The sequence below is a fragment of the Hirundo rustica genome, unplaced genomic scaffold (genome assembly GCF_015227805.2).
Source record: "Hirundo rustica isolate bHirRus1 unplaced genomic scaffold, bHirRus1.pri.v3 scaffold_61_arrow_ctg1_1, whole genome shotgun sequence".
Lineage (NCBI taxonomy): Eukaryota > Metazoa > Chordata > Aves > Passeriformes > Hirundinidae > Hirundo > Hirundo rustica.
In genome coordinates, this window is record NW_026690661.1 from 67119 (window position 1) to 87135 (window position 20017).

A 20017-nucleotide genomic window follows, 5' to 3' on the forward strand; every position below is an offset into this window, starting at 1 on the left:
CCACTCTGGGACGCCCAGTAGCAGCTCTCACTAAAACTCTTATTGGGAATTCTCCTCTGGGTTGAGCACCTCAGCCCCCAGGGATTGCAAAGAAAAGCCCAAATGCTTAAGTCCCTCTCCTAACAAGAAAAGCAGAACAAAGAGACAGGACAGCAGTGATGCAAAGAGCTCCTCAAGTGCTGTCCCAAACACATATCCCAGTCAGGTCCATACAGCATAAGAGATTAAAGGGGGAAGAGCAAAGGCAGGAAAGCCTGTGTGCCTTCCCTGAGAGTACAAGTCTCTCCCTCTCGCCGCAAAAACACCAAGGCTCCGCATAACTCTCATTAATAGAATAGCTTCTCAAGGCAAAAATTCCCCACAGCCCACCTGAGTCATGGGAAATAACAAGCAAAAGGGAAAACTGACACAGAACCCCCCAAACACCCCCTAATTCAGCACCAAAAACCCCCCAAACCAAGCCAAATTAAAACAATGCTTGCCTCCCAACCTCACACAGGAACAGCCCTTGGAATTCTGAGGCAAACTCCAACAGACCCTCAGAATAACAACCCCTCAGCTGCGGCACAGCTTCACCTCCTACCACCCACCATGTTATAGATGCATAAATACAGTCCCACATCCCATGCCTTATAAAGAAAATAGATGAATGCATTCTTTCCCCACTAAAACAGCCTGGAGAAACTGCGGATCCACACAGACCACCTGGAGAGCTCCACGCGAAGCCTGTGGAAGAGCAGCGGCTTCTGGCACCCTTTTGAATCCCCGCCCGGCTCGGGATCGGCAGGGTCCCTGAGGCATCGGCAGCGCCGATTGGAGAGCGGGCCCCGGCCAGGCCCTGGCTCCGGCCCCAGCCCTGCCCCACGCCTCCAGCCCGGCCCGGGCCCCAGCCCTGTCCCACGACCCCAGCCCGGCCCGGGCCCCAGCCCTGCCCCACGCCCCCAGCCCGGGCTCGGGCCCCAGCCCTGCCCCACGCCCCCAGCCCGGGCCGGGCTCCGGCCCCAGCCCTGCCCCACGACCCCAGCCCGGGCTCCGGCCCCAGCCCTGCCCCACGCCCCCAGCCCGGGCTCCGGCCCCAGCCCTGCCTCACGCCCCCGGCCCGCCTCGGGATCCTCCCCCTGGCCCGGCCGCGCCCCGAGCCCAGCCCCCTTGGCCCCGGGCCAGGCTCCGGCCCCAGCCCTGCCCCACGCCCCCAGCCCGGGGGCTCCACGGGCCCGTTCCGGTTCCTGCGGTCAAACACCGGAATCGGCGGCAGGGGGAGTGGGGAAAAGAATTCTGGTGAGCCGGGGTGCCCCTCCTCGAGCCGCATGAGCGGGACCTGCCTCCGTGCTGAGCTGCAGGAGGAAGCTGTGCAGTCCTTGGGCAGGGATCTGCGGCAGCCCTGCTGCACCCGGACGCGTAGAGCACCGGAGCACCCTGGGGTTGAACCACGCTGCCCTGGGAGTCATCTCCAGGCCTGCGCCAGATGGAACAGAGACTTCGGATGTGTCTGACTTGGGCTCTTGTGTCGGCGTTCCTTATAGGGGAGAGACAGCTAACAGGGAAGTATTCTGCCTCTTCCTGCTCTGGGGAGGGTTTTATTTACTGTTTGTTTTTTTCCTTTGGACAGCTTGAGGAGGGATATAGTCCCCTGAAGCATGCATGAAGAAGAGGAGGGTGTGGGAGGAGGTGGTAGATGTGACACACGAGCAGCAGGACAGCAATCGTGTGACTTAGGGTTCAGTCTGTGGCGAGAGCTGGGACAGAACGCCTTTGCTTTCTTGCTCTGGTGACGGTCCCCAGCATTGGCTATGCTCTAGTGCAGGAGCCATCTGTGCCTCCTCAGCCTGTGGTAGTGAGGAAATAGGTCAGCTCAAGGCAGATTTCCTCAGATCTGCGTTCCCAACATCACAGGTTGTTTGAGGAGAAATCTCAGGAATCCACATATTAAATTTGCAATGCAGGCAGTCAGCTCCTGCAGGTGTGGGTCTGTGACACCTGTTTCTGGCCTTTTCCCAAGGAGGATGGCTCAATTACCGTGGAGAGTGGGGTAATTGCTGTCTATCTGGACACGATGAGGCACCTGACCTTGCTTCAGCTACTGGACTCCGGGAGGTCTGTGTCACCCAGTTCCTGGTCCAGAGCTCCTCAGACCTCTCCCAGGACTTGTCACTGTGCACCTTTCTCCACTGCCAGTCCTTCGGATTCTGCCGTTTCCCTATTCCACTTTCTTTCAGAGAGTCATTCCCAGATGGCTGCTATGCCAACAGCTTTGCACTCCTGGGTGACGTTCCCCTCTACTGGATGTGGTGGATTATTAGTTGGAAACCAGGTAGAGGAGCCGTGCATGCAGCACTTGGATTTTGGCTTTGCCCTGAGCTTCCTGCCTCCCTGTCAGTCCTAGCTGCAAGTGAGTATTCACTCTGGAGAAGCGAGTGCCTGCTGTGTGGGTGGCTGCACTGGGATATGGGAACCTGGATCTACCAGGCTGAGACTCTCTCTGCCTTCATTCCTTTCCCTAGGAAGCCACTGAGAACGCTGCTGAAGCCTCTGGAATCACCAACCACCGGATTGATAAATATAAACATTATAAAGACTAACATTTAAAATATAGCCTGGCATGGAGGCTTTTTTGGTTTGAATGTGGCGAGTGGCAGGGTTGTGGTAGTTGCGCTTGGGGGTCTTTTGGGGCATTTCTTTTGGAGGACTTTTGGGCGGGTATTTTTGGGCCCGTTCTTTTTTGCCTCCGTTCCGCGCCTGTCCCCGAGTCCGGGCTGTGAGCTCGGGGCATTCCGCGGTTGGTCGTTTTCCCGTTTCCCCATTGGTCCGTTTTGGATCCTTGCTCCGATTGGTCGTTTTGAAATTCATTCATCCCATTGGTCCGAGAGTCAAAGCCCGCCACCTCGTTCGCTGTGAAAAGGGAGTGTGGGAGGTCAGTCGGGTGTGGGTTCCAGAGGGCGCAGCGGTGTGCGCCGCCTGAAGAGACCTCGCCGTGGAGAAGCAGCAGCGCCCAGCCGATGGAGCGCCCGTGTCTGCAGGCGCACGGAGAGCCTCGTGGCTCAGTTGCCGCTGCAACTCTCTTAAAAGAGCGATCACTGAGGGTGTTGTTGAGCCTTCGGAGCATAGGGCGCCTTTTTCAAGGCGCCCGACTCTCGGATGGTCTCAGCTCCCGAAGAGGCTCCGCGGCCGGGCTGGAGCAGGCAGCGGGCGCGGGCCGAAGGTCCAGAGCTGTGTGTGAGGCAGCAGCAGCAGCATCGCGGGTGAGTGATCGTGGGTTCGTGGGGAGGGCGTGTTTTCGTTTCGTTATTCCGGAGGAGGTCCGTGCGTGTCCCGGCAGCCGCGTGCGTTCCGGGGACAGAGGCCGGGCAGCGGCGGGGCTCCCCGGTCGTGGAGGCGCAGGGCTCGTTTCGGGCGGGTTTCCGTGCGCTGGGAAGAGGGCGGCGGGGGGTGTTTTTCTAGTTGCCATTTTAGTGCTAAAGCGCGGCGCCGCGGCGGTGAATGTGCGGCAGGAGCTACGGGTTGCCCCGGCCGCATGGCGCACGGGCGGGGAAGGTTGGGGGGGGGGGGGGGTGGTCTGGCGCCGGCAGTGAGGATGCCTTTGGGGACTGGCGGCGCGGCGGTGCGGCGGCTCGTGTTGGCGGTGCCGTGGTAGAGGTGAAGGTACGGGTTGGCCATACCGCATGGCGTCGGGCGGCTTTTCGCGCGCTGGGAAGGGGAGGGGGGGTGGTTTTCCAGTTGCTGTTCTAGCGCTAAAGCGCGGCGCCGCGGCGGTGAATGTGCGGCAGGAGCTACGGGTTGCCCCGGCCGCATGGCGCATGGGCGGGGAAGGTGGAGGGGGGGGGTGGTCTGGCGCCGGCAGTGAGGATGCCTTTGGGGACTGGCGGCGCGGCGGTGGGGCGGCTCGTGTTGGCGAGAAGGAAGCGGGGTAGGGCCGGCGCCTTCGGTACGTGGTGCCCATGGCTCTTTTCGGGCGGGTTCCCCGGCGCTGGGAAGGGTGGTGGGGGGTGGTTTTCTCTTTGCCGCGGTGCGTAGGAAGAGCGGCAATCCGGCGCTGAATGCTCAGTATGTACGCATGGTGCTCATGGCTCGTCGGTTCCCCGGCGCTGTGTGTGTGTGTGTGTGTGGGGGGGTGGGCGGCTCTGCCCCCGGGAGTCGCGGTCCCTTTGCGGGGGGCAGGGGAGCCGGGGCCGGCCGGGCAGCGCCCGTTTGTTCGGTGGCGTGGTGTCCCCGGGACTGAAAGGGCAGTGCGGAGCGAGTCGTGACCGAGGGTGGAAAGTGCTCGGCTCCCCCGTCCCTCCTGTCTGGTGTAGGAGCGGGGTTCGGAATTTTTCGAAAGAGGCGCCGTTTCGGCAAGGTTGTTTTGTCCGATTTGCCGCCGTGTAAGTGCGTGTCGCTTGAGGTATGTGGAGAGGTTTTTCTTTATTCATCAGCGGCTTTGATGGTGGTGACTTCGTGGCGTTTGTTTTTGGTGGGTTTGAGGTGGCGCGATGTCGTTGATGTGTTCGGATTTCGTGATCTTTGGAATTGTATCCTTGTTTCTCGTAGGCTAGGGGTTTCTTTGTTCGTTTTGTTGGATTGCAGTGTGTATTTTCTGGTTGTGGAATGTTTTGGGAGCTTTAGGATTTCACGGGGAGACGCCTGGTTGTGTGGTGAAGGCTGGGGTGCTTGTTCGCTGCCTTTTTTTTTTTTTTTTTAATTTTTTCCAGTTTTTTTTTTTGTGCCGAGCGGTTTTCAGGTGGTTTTGAAGAAACGTGTGGTTTTGTTTTGTTTGTCGATGTTGTGTGCTAAGGGATCGGGTTTATTTCTTTCTTAATCCTGCGTTCCTTAGGTTCCAGGTCGATGTTTTCGGTTTTGAATTGAGTTTTGGTGTTGAATTTATTAATGCGTGTGTGTATATATATATATATATTTTTTTTTTTTGCTCTGAGATTTCTTTAGACCCTATTCCCTTGTGTGTTGGCTGTTGCACCCTGTTGTCTTTCAGATGTAGGGGTAGGCAGGTTTTTCCCAGGGCGGGCTGCAGGAAAGCAAGCCGTGCGCTTGGCTTTAGTGGTATTTTCTTGCCGAGGCTTGATTTTATTGTGCTTGGTGTGAGGGATGGAGCAGTGGGGGTTTTTTTGTGCCTTGTCAGGCTCGTTTTTCGCTCCCTGAGGCTTTTGACGCAGCCAGTTTTGATTTCTGTGGACTTGAGGAAAGAGTTTGTGGTCAGAGATAAAATAAAAGGCTGTGTCGTGTCCCTTTGTCCTGGAGTGCTTATCGGGTGCTCGTGGTCAGGGCGTCGCCGGAGCGGTCCCCGGTGGGCGCCCAGCCCCGGTCGGTTGGAAGGCAGTCTTTTGTCTGTTTTGTGTTGCAAATGAGGGCGTTGCTGTTGGCGGCGCCGGGTTGAGCGTTGGCAATTTGTGTCTTTGCCTGCCTTTGTTTTTTGAATTGAGTTTTATTTTTTGGAAGGTTTACTTGAGAAGCAGGAAGGATTTGAACCTTGTTTGATGGGGGATGTGAAGAAGACTTTTTTCCAAAAGAGCATCAAGAGCCCAAACTTGTCCTTTTTAGTCCCTTTTATTGTTTGAGCCTAGTCTTTTTGTCATTTATTAGGGGAAGAGTATTTTTTAGCGTTGTGGATTTTAAGGCTCACTTAGCAGAGTTTTTTTGTGGGTTTTCAAGTGTTTTCAAAAGAAGCGCTTGGATAAGCTTGCTTTTGTGACTTTGTTAGGAGGAGTTTTTTAAGCTGCTTATGGGTGATGGGTTTTAGACTGTAGCATCCCGAGATGTTAGTTTTTAAAGGTGCATCACTTTAAAGGAAAGTATTTTTTACTTTAAGGTCCAGAGATGTCTTTTTCGTTTTTTACCGTCGCAGGGGGCTTCTCCTCTTTCTCTCTGTTTTAGCATTTTATAGGCTATGACTTGGTTTCTCATCAACCTTTTTGCTTCAATTTCCACACCCATGAAAACCATTCTTTTTTAAAATGCCTCTCTTTGTTATGATTGAAAGGCATGATGTAAACGTAGAGTTTATTTTCATGGCTTAAGTAAGCATAGAACCACTCATTTTTTAATGCTCCGTTTTAATCTGTTTTTTTACTTTTGGTCCTGACTGGATGCTGTTGGTTTTTGTTTCCTCTGTCTTTTTTTACTTTTTTAGAGAAGGGTTAAGCTCTGGAAGCCTCCTGTTGCTAAGAGAGAGTTCCATTTGCTCGGAGTTTGTTTGGTGGTTTTTTTTTTTTTGTGGTTTGTGGTGTTTGATGTTTAAGGCTAAGGCTGCACTGGTGAGGGAGGAGGAACTCGGAGAACTATTAGAGACGGAAGGGTGTATGTATTTGTCAGGGTGGTGTGCATGATTTGTCTATGACAGCCTTGTTGTTTGTGTTTCCTTTCAGGAGGTGAAGCTGGATGTCGGCGTTGGAGGTGACGTGTGCCCAGTGAGCCGTGACCGCTAGCCAGAAGCCGTTGCTGTTGCTGAAGTCTGACTCGGTGGTGCCAGTCTAAGCCTCCAGGACGGTGCGTTTTAAGCAATCCCCTGCCAAGATGCCGAACTTGTCTCAGCAGCCGATGGTTTGTGTTTTAAATTTCATCTGTCAGAAATGTGTTTCCTGGCGCACGAGGTCTTAGAGATGAAGAGCGGCCCTTTTTGGTGGGCCAATAAAGTCTGCTTCCCCTGCCCCCCTTAGTAGGGGGTATTTGGGCGTTCCAGTTGGATGTGGTAGTGAGGCATCTGCCCGTTTTTCCCAGCCCTGTAAGCCTGCTTCCCTTCCCTTTCTGCAGCATGTGTGTGGCCCGGTGTTAGGAGTTGTGCATGCTTTGAAAAGGAGAGCTTGATGTTGCCTAAGTAATAGACCTTGGTGAAAAACGGTGTGTTTGTGCAATAAGTAAGTCTCAGCAAGTTGCTGGCCAGTTCCCTGTAGATTTTCCTCTTGAAATGTGTTCCTCCATCTGCCAAGAGCACAAAGGACACCCGTCGGTTCTTCCCGCCCCGTGTTTTTGCAAGCTGAAGGGGACCCGTCCTTTTCCGTGTCCTACGCAGCCCAGGTCCCCGGCCCTATCCCACACTCGCATCACGTAAGCAGGTTTGAGAGGTGAGGCAGCTTTCCCTGCAAGAGTTTTTCATTGGCCTCCCTCCACGGGAGTTGAAATGATGCCAAACCCCCCCCTGGTGCCTCCCTATCCCCCCCTGGCCAGAGGTGCCAGGCCAGGAACAGCTTGTGTCTGTGGAGCACAAGTGCTCCAGTCCTGTCCCAAGCAGACGTACAGCAGAAGAGATGAAAGGGGGAAGAATGAAGGTAGGAAAGGCTGTGTACTTTGCACGAGAGTGCCTGGTGTCTCCCCCCTCCAAAAGCAGCAGGGCCCAGCATCACTGTGATGTGTAGAAGAATGTGTGAAGGCAAAAGCTCCCTCACGCCACCCCACTCCTTTTGGAGGTGGCCTCCCCATTTAAGCCTCGGGCACATGCAGGGGAAGCGGGGTTCTTGTGGCTAGCAAGGGAAGGCTGGTGGCCCAGTGTGTCAGGTGTAGGCAAGGAGCTGTCCCTGGCATGAGCAGCAGGTCCGCCGTGCCCCTGCCCTCCCAGCTGCCTGGTGTGAGGCCTCAGCACGATGAGGTGTCAGAGCCGTGGTCCAGAGCAGAGGCAGGTGAGAAGCGTGTGGGTGATGAGGGGGTGGCCGGTGCCAGGGCCGCTCCCTTTGGCGTGGGGCTGCTGGAGGAGAGGGGCTTTTTGGGTGTCCACGGCACGTGTCACAGAACAGCTGTGAGACGATATCCAGTGTTCTGGGGGGGGGCCCTGGATGTACTTGCACGCCTAGCACGGCTTCAAGGAGGTGCTAAGCCGCAAACCTTTGTGCCAGGTAGCAGCAGCAGCAAGGGTGGGTTTTTGGCAGTGTTTTCCTTTCCATTTTTGTGTCATTCCTCCCTCCCCAATGGCCCTGGAAAGAAAAAATGAGGTTTTGAGGATCCAAGTGGCTTCACTGGAGAGAAGGAAGATCTCTTGTGTTATTGTCTGTATAAAAAGATGTCAAGCTGTCTTTTTTCATCGTTTGAGAGCTTTGGTTTATTTTTTTGTTGTTCTCAGGGAGTAAATAGAAGGGGAGCGTACGTACCTTTGCCACGGGATGGGTTTCACGTGGGGCTCATGCCTGTTCTTGCCGCTTCCTTTCCTTGGAGGGCTGAAATGGCAGGAAAGGCCAGCTTGTCCAGCATGGGAAGGGTTTCTATTCCCTAGGATCTTGTTTGGTGGTGTATGTTGTGTTCTGATGGTGTTTCTTGTGTCCAATTTTTTTTTTTTTTTTCTAAAGTGAGGATCACTTTATGGGTGGGTGTGTTTGTATTGGAGGTGGAGTGGATTTCAGTTTATTTTGAATAGGCGTCTGGCACGTGTTGTTGTGATTTTGTTTTTGTTTCTTGGATGTGAGCATTGAGATGGGGTAGGGCCCCAGCGTGGCTGTCTGGTGGAAGCTAGGGTGTTTTGTTAGATGCAGTGTGTTGTGGGTGTTGGTAATTGTTTTTTTGTTTTTGTTTTGTTGAGTGGTGTTAGGGTGGTTTTGAAATGATGTTGTGTGGATGATGTATGATAAGGGATATGGCTTATTCATTTATTTGTTTATTTCATGTTGCATTTCTTATGTTTCCTGTTGATCTTGTTGGTTTTGAGTTGAGTTTTGGTGGTGTTAACTTTCTGGTTTTTTGGTGGGGTGTTGTGTTTTTAGAGGATGTGTTTTCTAAGGTTTACTGTGCTGCAGGGGGCTATTGCTTGAGGTGTAGGAGAGGTGTTTATGGATCGTTTTTCTTGTGGTGCGTGTAGCATTTGTGTTAGTGGGTTTGAGGTAGCGTGATGTTTATCGTGTGATAGGGGTTGCTTTCTTTGGCTTGTTGGATTGCAGTGTCAATTTTATCCTTGTGGAGAATTTGTTGGCTAGCTGTTTGTTTCTAGTGGGGCCAGCGTTGCTGGCTGGTGGAGGCTTGTGTGTTGTGTTAGATGGCTTTTTTCTAAAGGTTTAAATTTTTCCCTCGAGTGGTTTTAAGGTGGTTTCAGATGTTGTGTGAGATGGGATTTATTTATTTATTTCGTGTCATGTTTCTTGTGTTCCATGTGAATGAGGTCGGTTTTGTGTTTTTTTGGTGTTGAATTTTTGTTTGGCGGTGTATTCTGTTTTTAAGGGCCGTATTTTCTAAGGTTTACTGCTGTGGCACGGTCTATGTGTTGATGTCTAGGAGAGGTTGTTCTTTATTCGGTGATCCCTTTTATTGTGATGAGTCTGTTGTGTTTGTTTTCTTGGGTTTGAGGTTGTGTCCTGTCATTCATTTGGCTGTGGTTTCTAATCTTTAGAAGAGTATTCTTGTTTGTGATAGGAGATGGGTTTATTTCTTTGTTTTGTTGGATTGCAGTCTGTATTTTATTGTTGTGGATGCTTTAGGAGCTCTTTTTTAGGGTTCCGTGGGGGAGGCTAGCCCAGTTGGCTGCTGGAGTTTGATGTTTTTTAAAGTGGAAGATTTCTCTTTTTTGTGTTTTTTAATAATGGTGTTGCTTTGTTTGCCAGCGGCATGTGAGAAGGAATAGGGTTTCTTTGTGTATGTCCCGTTGCCTTTCTTAAGTTCCATGTCGGTCAGGTTGGTTTTGAGTTTTTGGTGTTGAATTTTTTTTGGTGGTGTCATGTGTTGGTCAAGGCTGTTTTCTAAGGTTTATGACAGCGTAAAGGGCTGTCACTTGAGGTGTGAGAGGTTTTTATTCATGGAGCGGTCCCTTTTATTCAGTTTGGTACATTGTGTTGTTTTCTTTTGTTTGAGGTGGTGTGATGTCGTTCATTTGTTGTCGCTGTGTCTCTTTATTTTGACTGTAAGTGGTGTGTGAGAAGGGATAAGGTTTATTTATTCATTTACTTCATTGTTATGTTTCTTAGTTTGCATGTTGATCAGGTTGTTACTGAATTGAGTTTTGCTGGTGATTTTTTAAAAATTATTATATACATATAATTTTTATTTTTTGGTGATGTGTTGTGTTTTAAAGAGTGTTTTCTAAGGTTTAGCAAGGTGCAATGGGCTGTCGCTTGAGGTGCATGAGAGTTTTTATTGTTTTATTTTTTTTATTCTGGTGAGCATGTGGTGTTTGAGGTAGGATGCGTTTCATTTGTTCGGGTTTTGCCCTCTTTGTCCTTGGATTGTTGTCTATGATACGCTAGGGTTTTCTTTGTTTGGTTTGTTGGACGGCCGTATGTCTTTCACCCTTGTGCATCCTTTGGGAGGTGTTTATGTTTGAATTGGGGCCAGCCTGGGTGGCTGCTGGAGGTTTGCCCGTTCTGTTTGTTGCAGGTTTTTTCATGTTTTCTATGTATTTTATGTGGAGTGGTTTGGAGGTGGTTTTTAATCCTTGTGTTGCCTATCTTTGTTTGTAAGGGGTGCGTGAAAAGGGATAAAGTTTATTTTTTTCTTTCTTTTGTGTTTGTTTGTCTGTTGATGAGGTGGTTTTAAATGGAGTATTGGTGTTGGTGTGTTGTGATTTTCAAGGCTACGTTTTTGAAGGTTTTGTCATGCCGCCCACTCCTGCGGAGCGGCAGTCACAGCTTACCACCCTTGTCCTTTCAGCAGAGGCGTCCCAATCTGCGGGGCTTCTGAGGCCTGGCGCCGAGGGTGCTGGGTGCAGACGTGGCGACGCCTATTTCCGCGGTCCGCCACACTCGGACAGGTGCAGGGCACTTGAACAGGAGCGGTGGTTCTTTGCAGCTCCTTGAGTAGGACCCCACGTTGCGGTCAGAGCAAGGTGCCAAGGTAGCACGTGTGGCAGCTGAGGTTGCTGTGGAAGAGATTTGAGAAGAGACAGTATGGTGGTTAGCTGTGGTTTGAAAGAGACATCCCATGTCTCTCCCCCCCCTAGGCTGGCCATTGTAAGGGTAAGGAATTTCAAGCCTCTGTTGCAAGGGAGATGATTCCATCTGTCCCCTGGGTGTAGCCCTTATCCTTGCTGAAGCCAGGGGCAAGAGCCGTACGCATGGCCCCTTACTTTCTAGAACCCCCTTGCAAAGGTGTTTCTTGATTTCTCCATTCCTCCTGTGCCCCTGGCTGGAACTCTGGGGATGTCAGGGGCTAGGCAGGTTGTGTCTTTTCCCTAGAGCTGTCCTAAGACCTTGAAGCATTTTTCTCTTTCCACGAGTACCCGTATCTCTGTGTATGGCTTGTATGATGCCCTAGCTAGGCCTTGTTTGTTGCAGAACTACTTTGATCCCTCATCTGTTTGGTGCTGAAAGGTCTGGCCTTGCCTCCAGCCACCCTGTTGCCCGACATGCTAGGACCAGAAGGTGTTTTAACTTTGTCACTGGTAGCCTTTTGGTACAATGCACCCAGCACGTCCAGAAGGCACATGTAGGCCAAGGCCTCCCTCTAGTTTCCTGGCAAGTGTTCCTGTCCCTGTGTTCTTGGTTTTAGCAGCTGTGTAACCCCCTTCCATCGTTTGCTTTGGCAGGGTGAAAAGAGGCAGAGCAGCAGGCATTTGGAGGGAGGCTTGTGGGTGTTGTGGGGAGCTCCAGTGAGTCCCTGGATGGGGTTGTTTTAGGAAGTGTAAGGCCAGAGCTTTCTGCATCTACTGCTTACCATCCTTTTTAAAGCAAAGACTGTTGTTTTTCCTGTGTCTAACCCCACTTTTTTTTTCATTGTGTCAAGTTGTTGTGGTGCAAAAGAGAGTTTGTCTGCCCGTGATGCCATTCCTTGAAGGAAGGGGGGAATGAATGTTAGAGCTTCTGGGCCACCGTGCGTCTTTTGGAGCTTGTCAGCCCGTCGGTTTCCTACGGCTTCCTCTTCTGAGTCTCCTGATGGGTATGTGTCTTTTTATTTCCCATATGTCATGGCTCGCCTTTTTGCTAAGATCCATCAGCACGTCCAGTAGGTGAGAGATCCAGAGTTACGGAATGCCTGGATCACCCCATCTGCCTCCTTTGAGTCAGTAAAAACAATTTTCCCTGTCTGATTGTGGTGTCCTAGACAGGCTGTGAGGAATGCCTCTCCTTGTGCCCTCTGAGCTGACAAGGTAGATGGTCCCCTTCCCCCTTCTCCCTGCCTTCCTTTTGTTGCGTTCCATTCCTGATACAGGATGCTGTCCATCGTTTCCCTTCTAGCACCTTTGAAGCGCCATCCATGCCCAGCTTTTCTCCCTCAGGCCCTGGTGTATGTGTTGCCTCTTTTCCAGCCCAGGTGTGGAGATGCAGTTGCTGAATGCAGGCCTGGGTTTCTCCCTGCCTGCCCCCCTTCCTCGTCAGGGCACTTTGAACAGGTTGAACTCTCTCCCCATTTCAAATTTTTAATTCTAAATGCTCCTGTTCCACGTTCCTTTTGTAAGAACGGAGCGCTGGTCAGGCATTGAGAGGCTCTTTCTATTCAGAACGTATTCAGGTGTCATGAAAGTTTGTCAGCTCACCCTGTGTTGTCGGCTTTTGAGCCTCAGCCTCCTTCAGAGGTGCAGCTGGAGTTTTGCAGAGCATGGGTCCAACCCCTGCCCATGGGGGTCTAAGGCTTTGTAAAAACAAGCAGCAGGCCTTTTTTGTTCCCCTCCTGCTGTTGTACTAAAATTCCTTGGCAAGGACTCTGATTAACACGTGCATGGAGTTGAAATTCGTTTTCTGTGTCCAGAAGGGGTAAGCATGGGCCATTCCCGCATTTGTCCTTTCCTTTTTTAAAGCTTTGCTGCCCCCTGCTGTCCCTACCACGACATGACCACTGTCTGGTCTTAAAACAATATTCAGTCCAAGGTGTCTAGTGTCTAGTACCCCACCCACCCAGCCCAAACAAGTGCTGCAACTCCTTTCTTGCTTTAGGTCATGGTCCTTGTCAACTCCCTTGTGTTCCCTCCACTTGTATACAGTGAACCCCCCCATTCCAAAAGTGTGCCAACGACTTGACCATTCTTTTTACCCAATCCATGTGCCTTTTCCTTCTAGTCCAACTCCTGAAAATGGTTTTAACTTGTTATGAATCTGTATTTCACCTCCCAGCAGCAAAGTGGTCCTCCCTTTGTATTTTTTTTTCCGTGTCCTTGAGGTGTGTTTGGTTGCTTTTTGAAAGTTCCTTGATGGGTGTGTGTATCTTGAGTGGTCATTTGTTTGGAGGAAGTGTGTGTGTGTCTTGCAGCGTGTGAAGCTGACAGCTGACTAGGGGGGTGGTCATGGCCCTCTGAGTGTGGTCTGTGTTGAGCCCTTTATCTGGAGTTCCCACTGTGGTGTGAGTTGTTTGCAAGACCTTGGAGGGCCTTTTGAGTGTAGGTGTATGTGAAACATGTCGAGATTTAATTCAAAGCTACTGTCCAGGCTTCCTGAGGTGCACGTTTTTGTACGTATGTAATGGTGAGGTTTGAGTTAGAGAGCCTCTTAAGAGCTACTCTTTTTTTTTACAATTGCGTATGGATGATGTGTCCCTGCCTGTGCTTGGCCTCCATTGCCAGTGGCGTATGGGGTTTGTGAGAAGGGGAGTCCCTCTATCATTTGCTATGGTAAAGCCCGTATGTCAGACCTCTTCTGTTAGAATCTGATTGTTCATAGGGCTAGGGGGTATACCCTGAAGCCCATTCCTTGCTCTTTTTGTCCTTCCTTTTTTTCATACATTTGAGTGTTTTTATTCATCCTCTGCTGTCCCCCTGAACTTTAAGTGTGCCAGGGTGCACGTCACTGCCAGGGGATCCCTAAAGCTTTTATGCTAAGATGCTGTCGTTCTGTGATGCCATGGGGGCCACAGTGTGAACCCCTCTTTTTTACGAACCTGTACTGGGGGGTGATGTGTTGTCATCCTATCCTTATTACTACTTGTGCTGTTCCTTTTGTTGTAGGGAAAGTTTGTAGCCCATGGGTGCAGTGATCCACTTTTCACCAGTAGGTGCCTGTACTTTTGCACCGGAGGCATTTCTGTGCAATCCACTCTTTTGTTTTGAAAAGGCCTCCACACTCTCTGTCTCCCTCCTGGTGTGGGGTTTTTGTCACTGCTTTTTGGTTTTGTTTTTGGGCTATGAAGCCTCCATCCCTAACTGGCTTTGCAAGACAGTTGTTAGGGGTTACTCTCCTTTAGTTTTTCCTTATAGAAAAGTTAGCAAGTGTACGTTTATGATGGCCAGGCAGGCAGTACACAGACTATTCCCATCCTATGCACATTGACATTCACAGGTTATATCAAAGCCTTGTACTTACAGACCTGTTGAACACCCCAGATGCAAATGCATCTTCCTCCCCGTCCCTTCCATTATTCATTTTGTATTTTCCTTTGAAAAAAAGGTTCCGAAGCATGTGTACTTTGTTTCCTAAAATGAGTAGTGGGTCTCTTTGGGGAAGGTGTCCCCCAAAATGAGGAAGATGAATCTTCCTTGTCCTGACCTTTCTGCCTTTTCAATGCATTTGTGACCCATGTCAGCACTTAAGAGTTTTGTGTATTGAGGGGGTCCTTTGAGCAGGAAGTCTGCATCTATGTTCTGTGCTCTTGATCCCATTTTGGTTTTCGTGACAGGCCTAGCTCCATCAACATAAAGCTGACAAGCAAGGAGTTAGTGAATCTGAGCTATCTCGTACGTGGCTTGTGTTGAGCGTGCACAAAGCTTCCCTATCTACTTTCAGCTATTTCAAGCACTTATTCTGTTCACTTTTCTAAAAATCCCCATTTGTTGCAATTTAAGCTCTGCCTATAACAGTTTTTCCTTTCTTGTAGGTGGCCTTTTTTTTTTCCTTTGGCCGCAGAGACGCATAGGTAGTTTGAGCTGGGCCTGCTGGTCTCTGCCTCCCCTTCTAGGGGGGATGCTGCCCTGCGGCCGGGCTGGATTCTATCTGCTCTCGGGTGGGGGGCATGGTAAGGAGAGGTGGCTGCTTTGCAGCACCTATTTTCTCACCCTGCTCCAAAGAGCTTGAGATTTTTTTGCTCGGCCCCTGCTAACAGCTCAGGGTACTATTTAGGCTGAACTTGTGTGATGGCCATGGAGGTGTGGGCCAAAGAGGCCTTGATGATCTTGCTTTTGTGAGTTTTGACCGCTTGGTTGGTGTGACGTGCGCTATTTCTGCCTGACTTTTCTTTGTGCTGCCTTGAACCTCTAATCCTGTGAGCTGCTCTGGGAAGACTTTAGGCAGCTTTCCCATGGTGTTGGTGGTATGAAAGTTTTCCACTTTAGTCTTTCTCTGAGAGAGAAAAGGACAAAGTGACCCTCCCGAAGAAACACCATGGAGTCAGGAGAGTATTAATAAAGGCAGAGGATTTGTTAAAGAGTGGGTTGTTTCCTTCTTTTTTTGAGCTCCAAACACACTGCCTGTTTTCATGATTCCTTTCAGTCCTGGGCAAGATGTGCATTTGGGGACATGATGGTTTCTATTTGTGTGTGCATTTGAGTTGAGGCTATTTGTGGTTGACTATGTGCTGTTTGTCTTATGAGATGCTTGAACAGAGATGCAGAGGAGAAACCCTCTGTGCCCGTGAGGAAGTGAAAGAGATGTCACTTATCTCTCCCCCCGGCCCCCCATTTGCCTGGCGATTGTATGGGTAGGGAATGGCAAGCCTGTATTGCAAAGGGAGATGATTCCATCTTTCCCCTGAGGTCTAGCCCTTCTTTTTGCTCAAGGCAGTGGCAAGAGCTGTAGGCAGCGCCTATTTGTTTTTAGAACCTGCTTGTAAAGATGTATCTTTCTCCATCCATCCTGTGCCCTAGCTGGCACTCTGGAGATGTCAGTGGCTAAGTCTTTAAAGCATTTTTCCTGTGCCACGAGTACCCCTATCTCTGTGTATGGCTTCTCGGATGCCCTAGCTTGGCCTTGTTTGTTGCAGAGCTACTTTGATCCCTCATGTGTTTGGTACTGAAGGGGCTGGCCGTGCCTTTGTCCACCCTGTGGCCTGACATGCTAGGACCAGGTGGTCTTCTGTCACTGGCGGCCTTTTGGTACAATGCACCCAACACATCCAGAAGGCAGGTGTAGGCCAAGGCCTCCCTCTAGTTCCCTGGCAAGTATCCCTGTGTTCTTGGTTTTAGCAGCCGTGTAACCTCCTTCCAATACTTTGCTTTGGCAGGGTGAAAAGAGCCAGAGCAGCAGGCATTTGGAGGGAGGCTTGTGGCTGTCGTGGGGAGCCCCAGCGAGTCCCTGGATAGGGTTGCTTTTTTAAGTAAGGCCAGAGCTTTTGGCATGCTCTGCTTATTATCCCTTTGAAACCAAAGCCTGTGTTTTTCCTGTGTCCCACCCCCCTCTTTCTCATTCTGTCTAGTTGTTGTGGTGCAAGAGAGAGTTTGCCTGCCCGTGATGCCGTTCCTTGAAGGAAGGGGGCAATGCTAGAGCTTTTGGGCCACCCTGCAGCTTTTGGAGCTTCTTAGCCCGTTGGTTTCCTATGGCTTTCTCCGAGTCCCCTGTTTGGTAGGGGTCTTTTTATTTGTAACGTGTTCTGGCTCGCCTTTTTGCTCAGATCAGCCCCTCCAGCAGGTGAGAGCTGAAGTCCCTTGTTTCCCCTGCAGGTTCATGCAGCTCCTTGTTCCCCTTGTTTCCCGAATGCCTGCATCACCCCATCTGCTTCCTTTGAGTCACTAAAAACAATTTTCCCTGTGTCATTGTGGCGTCCTAGACAGGCTGTGAGGAATGCCTCTCCTTGTGGCCTCTGAGCTTAGTAGTGGGAGTGTCCCCTTTCCAGTTGTCCCCTGCTTTCTTTTGTGGTGTTCCATTCCTGATACAGGATGCTGTCCATTGCACCTTTTGTACCTGCTCTAGAAGTGCTGTGGCCAGCATCTCAGAGACGTGTTGTCCATCCCATTTGGACTGCCTCTAAAAGCTTTCACAGTTGAGTAGCCGGCTGCCTGTGTCCTCCCCATTCTTGATTTTATGCCCCCTAGGCCATTGCCCCCTTCTGAATTAATTACTCAGCCCTGTTGTTGACATGTGGCAGGTCGAGCACTTGGGCTGAGGATTGTTTGCCTTTTTACTCTTTTCCTTGTTTTTCACCCTCAAGTGTGCCTCCTGTGGGTTCAGGGAACACTCCTTTTTCCCTAGGAATTAAAAAACCGTGACTCTTTCTCTAGTCATCCTTTAGCCTATCTAAATAAGCCTAGGTGTTTTCTCTCTTTTAGTTGTTGGAGCCGGGATGGGGAGTTTGCCTGACATTTGGTCAGGACTTCTTTTGTTCTCCCCTTCCCCAGTGAGGTTTCTAAGAGAGGTCCCTTTTTTCCCCTAATGGCAACTTGTTTTCAGATGCTTTAATTCCTTCTTCTCTTCCAAGACATGGAGATGGATGCCGAATTCTTTCCCTCCTGCTCCTTCCCTGATCTTAAAGGGTTCTCCACATCTTGCAGGATTTGTGCACTCCTTTTAGGGGTGAATCCTTCTAAGCATTCCTCCCAAGCTTGTGTGAATTCATTTGGAGGCTCTGTAAAGCCTTGAGAATGGGGTGTCCCTCTGCCCTGCTGTTTGCTCTGGCTTTTTGGGGCCCTCCCTGCCAAAGGCAGGCCCATCTCTGCTGTCCTTAAAAAGCATCTATGGATGTTGTTGTGTCCCTGCCTGTGCTTGGACTGCATTCCCAGTGCTGTGTATGGGGTTTGCAGGAAGGGGAGTCCTACCATTCTTTGCTATAGTGAAGCTCCTATGCTGGACCCGTGTCAGACTTTGATTGTCCATAGGGTTGGGGGGCAGCCCCTGAAGGCCATTCCTTCCTCTTTTTGTCCTTCCTTCCTTTCTTTCATCCATTTGAGTCTTTTTTTTCATCCTCTCCTGTCCCCCTGAAGTTTGGGTGTGCCACGGTGTACGTCACTGGTGGGGATCCCTAAAGCTTTCGTGCTTAGATGCCATAGTTGTGTGGTGCCACGGGGGCACGATCTGAATCTGCATTATTTACTACTCTGTACCGGGGGGTGACGTGTTGTCATCCTATTCTTATTACTACCTGTGTGGTCTTTTTTATAGTAGGGAAAGTTTGTAGCCCATGGGTGAAGCGATCCAGTCTAACTAGTAGGTGTCAGCACCTTTGTGCCAGAGGCATTTGTGTGAAAGGCATTCTTTTTATTTGAAAAGGCCTCCAGGCTCTCGGTCTCCCTCTTGGTGTGGGGTTTTTCTCATTGCTTTTTGGTTTAGTTTTTGGGCTATAAAGCCTCCATCCCTAACTGGTTTTGCAAGACTGTTCTTATGGGTTAGTGTCCTTTAGTTTTTCCTTACTAGAAAGTTGCTGAGTGTACGTTTATGATGGCCAGGCAGTACACAGCCTCTCCCTCCTATGCACTGTGACATTCCCAGGTCCTTTCAAAGCCTTGTATTTACAGACCTGTTGAATACCCCAGATCCAGATCCATCTTGGTACCCGTCCCTGCCTATTCTTCCCTTTGTATGCTCCTTGCCAAAAAGGCTCTGAAGCATGTGTAGTTTGTTTCCTAAAATGAGTGCTGGGTCTATGTTGAGGAGGTGTCCCCAAACTGAGGAAGATGAATCTTCCTGATCCTGACCTTTCTACCTGTTCAATGCATTTGTGACCCATGTCAGCATTTAAGAGTTTTGTGTGTGGAATGGATTCTTTGAGCAGGAAGTCTGCAGCTATGTTGTGTGCTCTTGAGCCCATGTTGTTTTTCCTTACAAGCATAGCTCCATCAACATAAAGCTGACAAGCAAGGAGTTAGTGAATCTGGGCTATCTTGTCTTAGTGTTGTGGCTTGTGTTGAGAGTGTAGCAAGCTTCCCTATGTCTTTCAGCTATTTCAGTGACTTATTCTGTTCAGTTTCCTAAAAAACCCCAATGGTTGAAATGTAATGTCTCCCTCTAAGACTTTTTCCTTTCTTGTAGGTGGTGTCTTTTTTTCTCTTTGCCCAGAGAGAAACATAGGTACTTTGAGCTGGGCCTGCTGGTCTCCCCCTGCATCTGTAGGGGGGGATGGTGGCCTGAGGCTGGGCTGTATTCTATTTGCTCTCGGGTGGGGGTGTAAGGAGAGGTGGCTGGCTTTGCAGCATCTATTTTGTCACCCTGCTCCAAAGACCTTGAGATTTTTTTTGCTCGGCCCCTGCTAAGAGCTCTGGCTACTATTTAGGCTGAGCTTGTGCGATGGCTGTGGAGTGGTGGGCTAGAGGCCTCGATCTTGTTTTTGTGAGTTTCAAGCGCTTGGCTGGTGTGATGTGCAATGTTTCTGCATGACTTGTTATTTCTTACTGTTGACTTGACCTGTGCTACTGTGGTAAGCCTTTAGGCAGCTTTCCCATGTTGTTGTTATGTAAGTAATGGTAAAGCTGTATTGCAAAGGAAGATGAATCCATCTACTCCTCAGGTCTATCCCTTCTTTTTGCTCAAGGCAGTGGCTAGAGCTGTAGGCAGTGCCTATTTGTTTTTAGAACCTGCTTGTAAAGATGTATCTTCCTCCCTCCATCCCGTGTCCTAGCTGGAAGTCTGGGGATGCCAGGGGATAACAGGCAGGTTGTGACTTGTCCCTAGAGCAGTCCTAAGTCTTTGAAGCATTTCTCCTGTGCCATGAGGACCCCTATCTCTGTGTATGTCTTGTACGATGCCCGAGCTTGGCCTTGTTAGCTGCAGAACTACTTTGATCCCTCCCGTGTTTGGTGCTGGAAGGGCTGGTTACGCCTGTGTCTACTGTGTTGCCTGACACGCTAGGACTAGGTTGTCTTTCGTCACCGGTGGCCTTTTGGTACAGTGCACCTGGCCTATCTGGAAGGCACGTGTAGGCCTATGCCTCCCAGTGTTCCCTGCCAAGCGTTCCTGTCCCTCTGTTCTTAGATATAGCAGCTGTGTAACCCCCTTTCATCATTTGCTTTGCCGGGGTGAAAAGTGTGAGAGCAGCAGGCATTTGTAGGGAGGCTTGTGGGTATCGTGGGGAGCCCTAGTGAGTCCCTGGATGGGGTTGTCATTTTAAGTTTAAGGCCAGAGCTCTTGCCATGCACCGCTTACCATCCCTTTGAAACCAAAGCCTGTTTTTCCTGTGTCCCAGCCCCCTCTTTGTCTTTCTGTCTAGTTCTTGTCTTACAGAAGAGAGATTGCCTGCCTGTGATGCCCTTCCTTGAAGGAAGGGAACCATGCTAGAGGTTTTTGGCCCCTATGCATGTTTTGGAGCTTTTCAGTCCCTTGGGTTTCTTATGGCCTTT

At 50.3% G+C, this 20017-nt stretch overlaps 1 long non-coding RNA gene across 1 annotated transcript; it reads left to right on the forward strand.

The window, feature by feature from the left end:
* The first annotated feature begins 1160 nt into the window (after positions 1 to 1160).
* Positions 1161 to 2592, forward strand: LOC120748156 (uncharacterized). The gene is made up of 2 exons (XR_005699312.1): positions 1161 to 2389; positions 2502 to 2592. It is a non-coding gene; the product is annotated as an uncharacterized LOC120748156 (long non-coding RNA).
* The last annotated feature ends 17425 nt before the right edge of the window (positions 2593 to 20017 follow it).